Source organism: Cupressus sempervirens, chromosome 5, assembly GCF_028749045.1.
Source record: "Cupressus sempervirens isolate cs-2001-9-10 chromosome 5, ASM2874904v1, whole genome shotgun sequence".
Taxonomy (NCBI): Eukaryota; Viridiplantae; Streptophyta; class Pinopsida; order Cupressales; family Cupressaceae; genus Cupressus; species Cupressus sempervirens.
In genome coordinates, this window is record NC_143122.1 from 873,777,087 (window position 1) to 873,787,729 (window position 10,643).

The 10,643-nt window shown below is 31.6% G+C and overlaps 1 pseudogene; it reads left to right on the forward strand.

Moving 5' to 3' along the window:
- Positions 1 to 353: 353 nt before the first annotated feature.
- LOC149558712 (loganic acid O-methyltransferase-like) lies at positions 354 to 8,509 on the forward strand (annotated as a pseudogene).
- Positions 8,510 to 10,643: the final 2,134 nt, after the last annotated feature.

Consider the following 10,643-nt stretch of genomic DNA (forward strand, 5'->3'; position numbering starts at 1 on the left):
TTTTTTAGGGATGAAACTCAGATAAGTGTCCACAAGAACCCCACCTCCAAAATATATAAGAATTTTATATCATTGACACTCAAATATGTAAACTTAAAAAATAAGATGGGAGCTTTTATCTTATTAAAAAGATACCAAATTGTGGGATAGCAATTTTTTTATAATTGTACTTCAATGAAAAATGTGAAAGAGAAACATGTCCATAGTCTCTGCAGCGTCGGCATATGACAGCAATTGCCTAATAAAAATGTTTATAAGCAGAGACATCTCGTCATTGATGAGGCATACGAATTGGCCCTTTCCTGACTGAGCTTGTTTAGAATTAAGGCTCATAAGTCAAGGAAGCCATCTTAATGGAGCTGATCATGGGCATGAAGGGCGGAGATGGAGATTATAGTTATGTCAACAATTCTTCATTGCAGGTAAAAAATACCCATTCATTTTCTTACAAAACACCAAGTTTGAAAGATAGTCTTACTGTTCTTGGCCATTCTTTTTGGGTAAATCTGTGCCTGTTACTATTTAGACTCTTCCTTCTCCAGAATGAGTACCTTCTACTGTACTCTCACGTTTTCTACCTGAAATAATGGGAACTCGCTGGTACAGTTAATCATGGTTCAAGCTTTGAATACGAGATTGAAATTTACTAGGGAGAGTACCTGTTTTATAGGAGGTACAACAGCGTATGGGTTTAGGGTTAATTTTTTTTTTCTTTTAAATCAGAATTAGAGAATTTTATTAGCAGTGTATTATTAAAAATATAGAAATTTAATTAGTTCTATATGGTTTGGTTTGGCCTAAGTTTATAAGAAATGGAGAGTATTCTAAAGAGAGAGGGATAGTTTGAAAAAAGAAGCATGAGAATTTGAAAGGGGAAAAAATAATTTAAGTGAACTATATATAGCATAAGTAATTTTCTACAGCGTTAAATTGTTTATAAGTATTCAATTATGTAGTTTTTAATCAAATTTATTCACCCATGTTTTATGAGTAGTGGTTCATAGAGACCATCTTTCATGATAATGAATGAAACACTTGACACTCATTGGATATAGGTGATACTCATAGAAATGAAGCATGTGACTTCCATTCATTATCATGAGAGATGGGTTCAATGAACCACTACTCATGAAACATGGGTCAAAGAGTTTGAGTTGAATGTTGATAATGATATCTCAAGATCTATAGAAAATTATTACATAGCACCATTTTAGGACAATTATAATTTATCTTATCTATCTAAGAACAAAGTGTAGTAGAAGATACCATGATTATGGATACTACTAATTATTATTTTTTTTAAAAGGTAAGAAATTATAATATTTACTAATGAAATGCTAATTAATTGAGCTATTAGATTATGGCACCTTCAAACATAACATTTAATGGGAAAAAAATGAAGATTCAACATAGCCTTTGCCAAATGTCACAACTTTCCTTTTACTTAAATTTGCTTGAGGGAAAATGAAAAAGAGTGCCCGTAAAAATGGACACAGGCAATAGAATAATCAAAATTTTCATTTAATAAGAAATTTCAACTAAACCATAGTGTAAAAAGAAAATTTTGAAAACAACATGATTACCAAAACAATCATTAATACAAAATAGTTATTGAAAACTAGTCTCCGCCTATGAATAGGCCGAACTAATAATAAGTTATGTCCAATGCCTTACTGAGCTGACATTTTTAATAGATGATGATATTGAAAACAAACATTATAGCATCTTGTACTCTAATTATGTGATCAAATCTTTCAAGCTATTGTAGGTGGACCATTATCTAGTTCATATCCATGACCTCGTGAGGTGGGCTCCCTTCCATATAGGATTATAAGAAGTGCATCAATTGGAGTTTGTAATTTTAAAGATAAACGATTCCTTGTAACCCATAATAATGTGATTTAATCTTCTACTTTTAACGATGTAAAAAATAATGCACAATTATAAAACTTTTTTTGAGTGTCATAATGGTCTTAAAATGCTTGTGTTGGAAGATTTTGCAGTATTTTTGAAGAAAATTCATTGATTTTTACAACTCTTTCAATCTCTTAAACTATCATTCAATGGGTGATCTACTAATGTGCTATTGGTTATTACTACAAAATAATGTTGATTATAGATTAACTTGTATAGGTTCAACATAACCCTATTTTCGACTGTCAAAATCCTTACATGTTGAAACATATGAGATTGATACGTAAGAGACAGTTTTTTGGTAAGTCAAATTGTGATATTGATATCAGGATTCAATTTTATAGTTCTTCTAATCAAATTTAGTTACATATTTCACAAATAATGATTCACATGAACTTATCTATCATGAAAAAGAAATCTAGAAGGAAGAATATAAGAAAGGTCTAAAAAACTACTCACCTTTTATCGGATTTTATTTTTCTGATTGAACTTTGTATAGTTATCCGCTAAAATGAAGATAATATGAAATGTCTAATTTCGTCATCCACCAACACCAACTGTTTTATGACACCTATGAGAACTATCGTGCCCACACACACACACACACACACACACACACACATATTTAAATTAATAATTAAAATGCTCTAAGTTTGATATGGTTGTGATTACAGTTGATGTAAAGGTTCTCTACATTTCATCTTAATTTTATAACTTATGGAGAAATACATCGTTAAGATTTGAACTTTCGCTATTAGATTGATATCGATCATTAGTTACGTTATTACATTAACTTCACAGCAATATACTAAAATTATTTAAATAACAAATTAAATGAATTCGAGTTTAAAATTAATTGAAATATCTAATCAAGAACTAATTAAAAGAAATATCACATCTACCCAAACATCTATATATACTTTGATTAACTTTACTCAAATCTCAATTTTATTTAAGCCCAAAATGCTATTAAGAATTAAACATTTCTAAAGATATTAACAATATAAATTGCACTTAAATTTGACTAATTGATAAAGAAAAATAATTTAACATTTTCTATTTGACTAATATATACGAACGTAATAAAACAAGATAATAGTTCACAATAAGTTTACTAAAACTTTAAATGTGTAAAATTACTACTAAATATATATTAAAATTTAAAACAAATAAAAATTAATCTAACATAATTAATAACTAACTTTTAATGTAAACTTTATAAAATGTAAAAAGAATTTAAAAAAACATACTAAAACTTTAATTAAAAACTATTACTAAACTACACTAAACTAACATCACATAACATCTATAAAACTTAATAAATTTTAAACTACTCACTAACACTATTAACAAATAAAAAAGTAACTAACATATAAAATATATACTAATGAACCTACACTAACACTAACCTATACTAACACCTAACACCTAACACTAACACCTATTACTAACTCCCCCCCCCATGATTCCCCACACCCTACCTACACCTTGGGCAAGTGCTTCCCAAGCGCTGGCCAAGGACAGCGCTCTACCCAAGCCTTAAACATGTGCAGACCCCATCACATAAAGGTGATGACCCAGTTGCAAGGGGAAACAAAAAAAAAGAATTCAAACAAAATCTATCCTCCTTATTACAAGGCAAACCTAAGGTCTGGGAAATCCCATGAGGGGATAGGGTGATGTCATCGCCCATGATGACAATGACTTTGTTTCAACATAAACTTTTTTAAAAGCCAAACCAAAACTGACGCCCACTATGGAGGAGTTAAAGCCAAAAGTTTATTAGGTGAGTCTTGGATATTTTAGATGGTATGTTATAATTTCTTTTCTTTTTTTATGTTTATTCTATTACTATTTTTAATTTTAAATATAATTTCAATAAAGCAAAAAGGATATTTAGGGAATCTTTTAGATTCTTTGTTGCTAAGAGGGGATTTAAATTGTCTCCCCATACAAAAACCAGAGAGTTTTTACTCTCTTGGAACTCTTTTTTTTTTGTCAAAATTTTTCTAAGTATAAATTTAGAAGTGGATATATTAACCAAGAGGGGATTATTTGTTTTTTTTTTAAAGTAAATCTAATAGGACCACTTGCAAATTAATAAACCAAGAGATTTAATTATCCATTTAAGCCACAATGCAAGGATTGATTTAATTCCAATAATCACACAACTAAATTCTTTCATTCATAATATGATTTTCTTGTTTTCAACATATAAAGAAACATGAAATTTTTGCCTAATTGAATCAACATCATTTCAATCCTATTTTTTATGTGCATTTATATAACTGAAAATTACAATTAAATCTCATGATAAGCAATATTACCCAACCATCATTTTATTGGCAAACCTAATTCAAAGGCTCAGCCAGAAAAGAACCAGGAAGAAAACCCGGCATCATTGCCATTACAACAAAGTTTCAAAATACAAATTACAAAGGATTTCAATCTCGAATTTTCAACAATCAAATAAATTTCCTTCTAGTCCCTTATCAAGGGATCAATATCATTTTCTGCAACACATCGCTAAGATCAAGGAGGGAACAAAATCTGATCGGGTGACAACCAAGCATAACCAAGAGACAAAATCAAGCATGCATATTCAAACTAGGTTTCCACAACAGGATTCACAATTAATCAAAACTAGGGAAATGTGAATTTTTCTAATAGGAGATGTCAGACACAACACCAAACTAGGTGCCAATCGAGGCTATAACTCAAGAACTTTCGTTCTTCCATTCTTACATGCCAAAACTCATACGTGGTTTGTGCTGACAGGTAGGGGCCCATAACACCCTACCCTCTCTCCCTCTTCTCATCCTGAGAAGAGACTCTACACTGTTGGAGTCCAACTAAAAGGACCTTTCCCGAAATTGGCTACTTCTGCCCTCTCCAAGGGTGAGTAATGCCAAAACACCCATACAAGAAAACTTCAAAATTCAAACATAAACAAGAAAGGAAAACATTCAAAAAAAACATGGTTGCAATCCTTCCCAACATACCCAACATGCATACAAGCATCCAAATAACAACACCAAAGCATAAGCATGAAACAAGCATGAAAATCTGAACAAGGGAGATGAAAACTCCTACCTTCACAAAGAGGTAATGGCAAATGAACAATTTGAGTAGAGTTTTTCCCTTCCTTCCTTCACTCTTCCAAGACTCCTCTCTAAAAGTAGAGATTGGGTAACAACCTAAACTACTCCAAGAAGGGCCTCTAAATAAGACTCAAACTCAACTACCAAAAAGGGCAATAACTTCCCCCACCCACCTACAACTCTAGAAGTTTCTAACTCAACCCATACTAAGGTTAACCACTAAGTGGAGATGAGGTAATGCAACTCATGGTAGCCACTTGCAATTTTCGCACAAAGGCAAAATTAGACTTTTTGAGTGACCTCAAAAGTCAATAAAAGGGGCTTAGAGGTTGTAAAATGCCCCCAACCCATACCCATACCCTTTGGGTATAAATATTTCATGTTTTAAAGCGTTAGGAATAGGTTTGGAACCAAACAAAAGCTAGGAATTAATTAAGACCATCTAACAACTCTAAAAAAAAAGCAGATTAAGCACTAATCTGGATAGGGGTGACTAAACTCGATTAAGAGCCAAATTAGCAAAAAAGTCACTAACTTAGTTTGACTTAGGTCCAAAGGTTACATAGATAACCCTAACTAGCATGCTGGAATGCATATGCAAATTCACGAGTGTCAAGTGACACTAAAGAACACAGTTACGAAACATAACATTTATGATGACAGAAAGATACTTTTATACATCTCACAATAAAATTAAGTTACGAACAACAAGGTTTCCACAATGGCACATAGGGATCAATTCTATTCCTCCGTCGGGTTTCTCGGCTAAAATATCCTGCACACTCATTGCACACATTAGTAGTCTCATAAAATCACATGTACATATGTATATATGCATCTGGAAGTCACATAAATTAAAACATACATCTATAAATCAATCAGGGCTTCTCTCATCCTACTCAATTCTTAACCATTAAAATCTCTTAATCAAAGTGTTAATCCTACATTTACTTATTTCATCAACATACATGTTCATAGCGCATTAAAAGACGAACTCAAATATCTAAAAGTAAACATCTCACAACATGAAATAACATAACATAATATGTTCAGTGAATCCGATAGTGTCTCGACGTATCGAGTCATAAGTATCAAGATAATAAGGTATCAACTATGCTACGAAGGGTCGGGGCGAGGCCTCACAAGAATGAAATATTTTGTCCCTTGAAAACACATGGGTAGAAGTTGTATTCTACTGTAGCGAAGAAAGTGGTGCCCTTATGTTATATTGTTTAGAATTCATGGCTTTCATTATAGTGATTTTCTTGCTCGAAGGTTGTTTTCCACTCATTCGTATAAAATATAATATATTTTGGACTATGATCTTAATGTGACTAAAAACATTATTTAATTTGCTAATGCATTGAGAACAACTCAAAGCACAAACCACTGATGGGGTCACTGGTCAATAAGTTTGAAGTGGTTGTGTATTGTCAGATCTGTCACCGGTGTGATTTATGTTCACAATTTCTTATTCAAAATCTAATTTTAATTTTGTTTAATCAAACAGAGAATAGAAATATGTATTTCTATTTTCTATTGGAAAATAACAAATCTATATTCTTCTAGTCATATCCTGCAGTCAAACAGGTCATATAAGTAAAGATCGAAGATAATATGAAATGTCTAATTTCAGCATCCACCAACTTTTTTTATGACGTCCATGATTCTCAAATTTAAAGTATTAAATAGTCAAAACTGAATTATTTTTCCCAACTTAATTTGATAAAATAATATACATATTTTAAAATGGTCTAGAAAGAAACATCTCATAATTGAAAGATTCATATTACCCCTTTCCTAATTAATCTTGTATAAGAGCATTCTTAAATATCAAATATTAAACCAAAAAACTTGAACAGAAAAAGTAATGTTTAAGTAGAATTAAAGTTCATAAATATAAAAAGTCAATCTTAATGGGGCCGTCCGTATTCAGAACTAAGGTTCATAAATTTAGATAGCCATCTTTTCCATTGCAGGTACATAATTGATAAATAATTGATAATACCTGTTTGTTTTAATTATTTTTGTGTGCACCTATTTAATACAAAACACCAAGTTTGCAAGACAGTCTTACTAATCTTGGCCATTCTTTTGGAGTAAGTCTTTATCATTCTTCCTTTATTAAATTAAGTATTTCCTACTGTATTCTCACTATTTTATTACTTTCCTCTACCTGAAATACTGTGAACTCTGTGTTAATACACTAAATCTGGGTTCGCAAAAATTGGCTGGTACAGCTGAACATAATTGAAGCTTTGTAACCGATTCTGGAGCGCAGCATCTATGACAATATGGGATTAAAGTTTAGTTGGGGAGACACACTGAGAATAGCAGATTTCGGGTGTGGAACTGGGAGAAACACATTTGTTGTAGCAGACACCATTGTCAGAGCTCTGCAATGCTCGCTTTGATCAGAACAAGAATTGCCAGAATTTGAGGTTTATTTCACTGACCTTCCGTCAAATGACTTCAATTTGCTGTTTCGAATGTTGCCTCCCGAAAGATCTCACTTCGCAGCGGCTGTGTGTTGATCACATTTCAGACGTCTCTTTCCACAGAAAAGTTTGCATTTCTGTCATTCTTCTTCCAGTCTCCACTGGATTTCGCAGGTGAGTAGTAAAAATGACAATTTCTCCATAGATGTTGAGATTCTTATTATGACATAACAAGATTGTAAAGTGCAGATTCCAGAGAGTGTTCAACAGAGGTGGTCTCGTCGTGTGTACGTCTCAAGTGATTGCGAGGAGGAAATGGTGTCTGCGTATTTACAACAGTTTGACAAAGACTTCACAACGTTTCTAAATGGCCGAGGAAGAGAGATAATTGATGGGGGATGCATGTTTATATCTATGGTGGGTCGTAATGAAGGTACCCAAATAAACGAGGAGCAAGGAGCATTAGGATATATTTCGCGGCTTTTTGAATACGCATTTGAGGAACTCGTAAACGAAGTTTATATCTTGCATTATTCATGTTCTGATTTTAGGAATCTCCATGGCTGTTTATTTGACTTGTAGGAGCTGAGATCCCAAATTCAACAGATCATCTGATTAGGATTTCAATTTAAATTTAGATTTAGGTCTTCTAAATTGTAATATAATGGTGGAGAATTTTATTGGCAGGGAACTATTGAAAAAGAGAAAGTGGAATCGTTCTATATGCATTGGTTTGGTCCAAGTTTAGAAGAAGTGGAGAGTATTGTGAAGAGAGAGGAATCATTTGAAATAGGGAGCATGAGGATGTTAGGAATTTTACTTCATCCAACGATACAATTGAAAAGAGATGAAGAGAAGATGTTTGGAACATTGATAGCAAATCAATATACAACAGGATTTGAGACTATTATAGAAATTCATTTGGGAAGTGAGGGATTGGTTCGTGAATTTTTCTTAAGACTTGCTAAATAGGCTTCTATTCATTTTGAAGAGTGTGTCATTAAAGAAATAGAGATGGTTGTTGCTTTTCTCATTAAAAAGGGAGGGAGAACATAATAAATCCTATTCATAAGAAGATTTATGTTTCCTTCATTATATCATTTTTCTATAATAAATCCTATTCATAAGGAGATTTATGTTTCCTTCATTATATCATTTTTCTATGTAAGATGTAATTGCATATTGCTTATATAACTTTCTAATGAATAATTGAATCGTGCTTTTTAGGTATTATATGTATATATTATGTATTAGTTTTTTGTTCTCTAAAAATATATTTCATTTGCATGGCTATTAAAAATAATTGATTCAAGTTAATACTATTGCTTAGGTAATAAACATTTATTTCTCCCCTTGTTAATGGTTTTAGGGTGTTGAGACTCTTAGGAAAAGAGAAGAAACAAATTTGAAGCCACTTTAATTTGGATACGAAAAACTAGATTTTGACAATGCTTTAAAAATGAATTCATATGCTTCTCATGCTAGATGTGCACTTCAATATTAGATGGGAGCTATTGAATGTAAATCATCATCACTTTTTAACTATGAAATAAAGAATGAAGTGAAAATAAAAGTTATCCTCGTAAGGCTACATATATGCTCAAAGATGAGTAAGTTGAAGCTTACATAGATGGAGACTCCAAACTCCACCTTGGAAGTCGATGTTGTAAGATCCAGAAGCCTCGAAGGATAAGATTGAAGTTCAACTATTTTGTAGTCTTTTTAAGAATGAACTATTGAATATGACAACTACATTCCCAACCATTTATATAGGAAGATAATTGTATGTGAATTAATTGGCCAACATAGTTAACTACAAAGTTGAAGACTTGAAGTGTTAATTACCAAAGCATAATTTCTTTGTGTTTGGTTCAGGATGGTATATAAGAAATTTTATTTTTTTTAATATTTTATGTGTTTCAGCAAGAGGAACTCTAAAGTATCAAGGGTAAAATCAAGAAAAAGTAAACTAATGACTATTTTATTAAGGCCACTACGTACAAACTAGATAGGATGCATCTAAGTTACAAATATTCTCAAAAAATACATTACTCAAATTCTCATAATATTAAAATATGAAACTCAATATACCATTTTGGGTGCCAGGGGTTTTGTTCAAAGCCTCTTAGCAACTTTGGGTGCCAAGGGGCTTCATTCAAAGCCTCTAGGCTACCGTTTTGGGTGCCAAAGGGATTTGAATGAAGTCGCTAGGTTGTTGTTTTGGGTGCCAAGGGGCTTTGCTTGAAGCCCCTTGTTGGCCAAAAATTAAAAATTAAAATAAATTTTTTTGATATAAAAAACAAGTTTGCCTTCATTTTTTAAATCAATACACAACACTCTTATAAGGAATTCATTTTTTTTGAAGAAAAAGGATGAAGACTAAAGACAATTTGAAATATTTTGATAGTTTTTCGATGAGTGACTTGACAATTTAAAAAATTTTGATAATTTTTTAAAAATTAAAGATGGGATGACATCAAGGAAGATGCAATAAATCTGCAAGAAATAAATCAACTAATGCAGAATAGAGAAATTGTGAGAAAACTTTAGCAAATTATCACAAAAAAAGAGAAGGAATTTACACATGTAAATTCATATGGACATGTAGATTTACAATTTTATAATTAATTTTCTAAATTTATTTATTTATATGCATGTAGGTCTTAACAAACAATGAAAATATGAGCAAATACATGTTGAAGAAGATTTGACTCATGACAATCCAGGACATGACAATCTAGGACATAACAATCTGGGACATGATAATTCATGACATGAATCAATGGAACTTGGAGAAGGGTCAAGATCAGTTTCCCAAATTTGTATGGATGAATGCATAAGACTAGCCACAAGTGTAAAGAAAAATATTAGTCATAAAAATTTAGATCATTCACATACAATGGATGTGGATAAATTGAAATTACTTTTTGATATTAAATTGTTAAGTCTTTCCAAAATAAAAGCTTTAAATAAGATAGTAAAAGATATAGAAAGTCAATTTGATGTTTTGGAAACACTTGGAAAAACTCAAGTACTTTCTTGTGTTCTTTTATAGAAAAACTTGGAAGAGTCATTAAAATTACTAGGTGTAGACACAACATCAAAAAAGAGAAAATTTTCTAACATGCAAAGTGATATTATTGAAAATGTTAGGAAATTTTTGAGCTCTATAGGGAAGAAAAATCAAAGT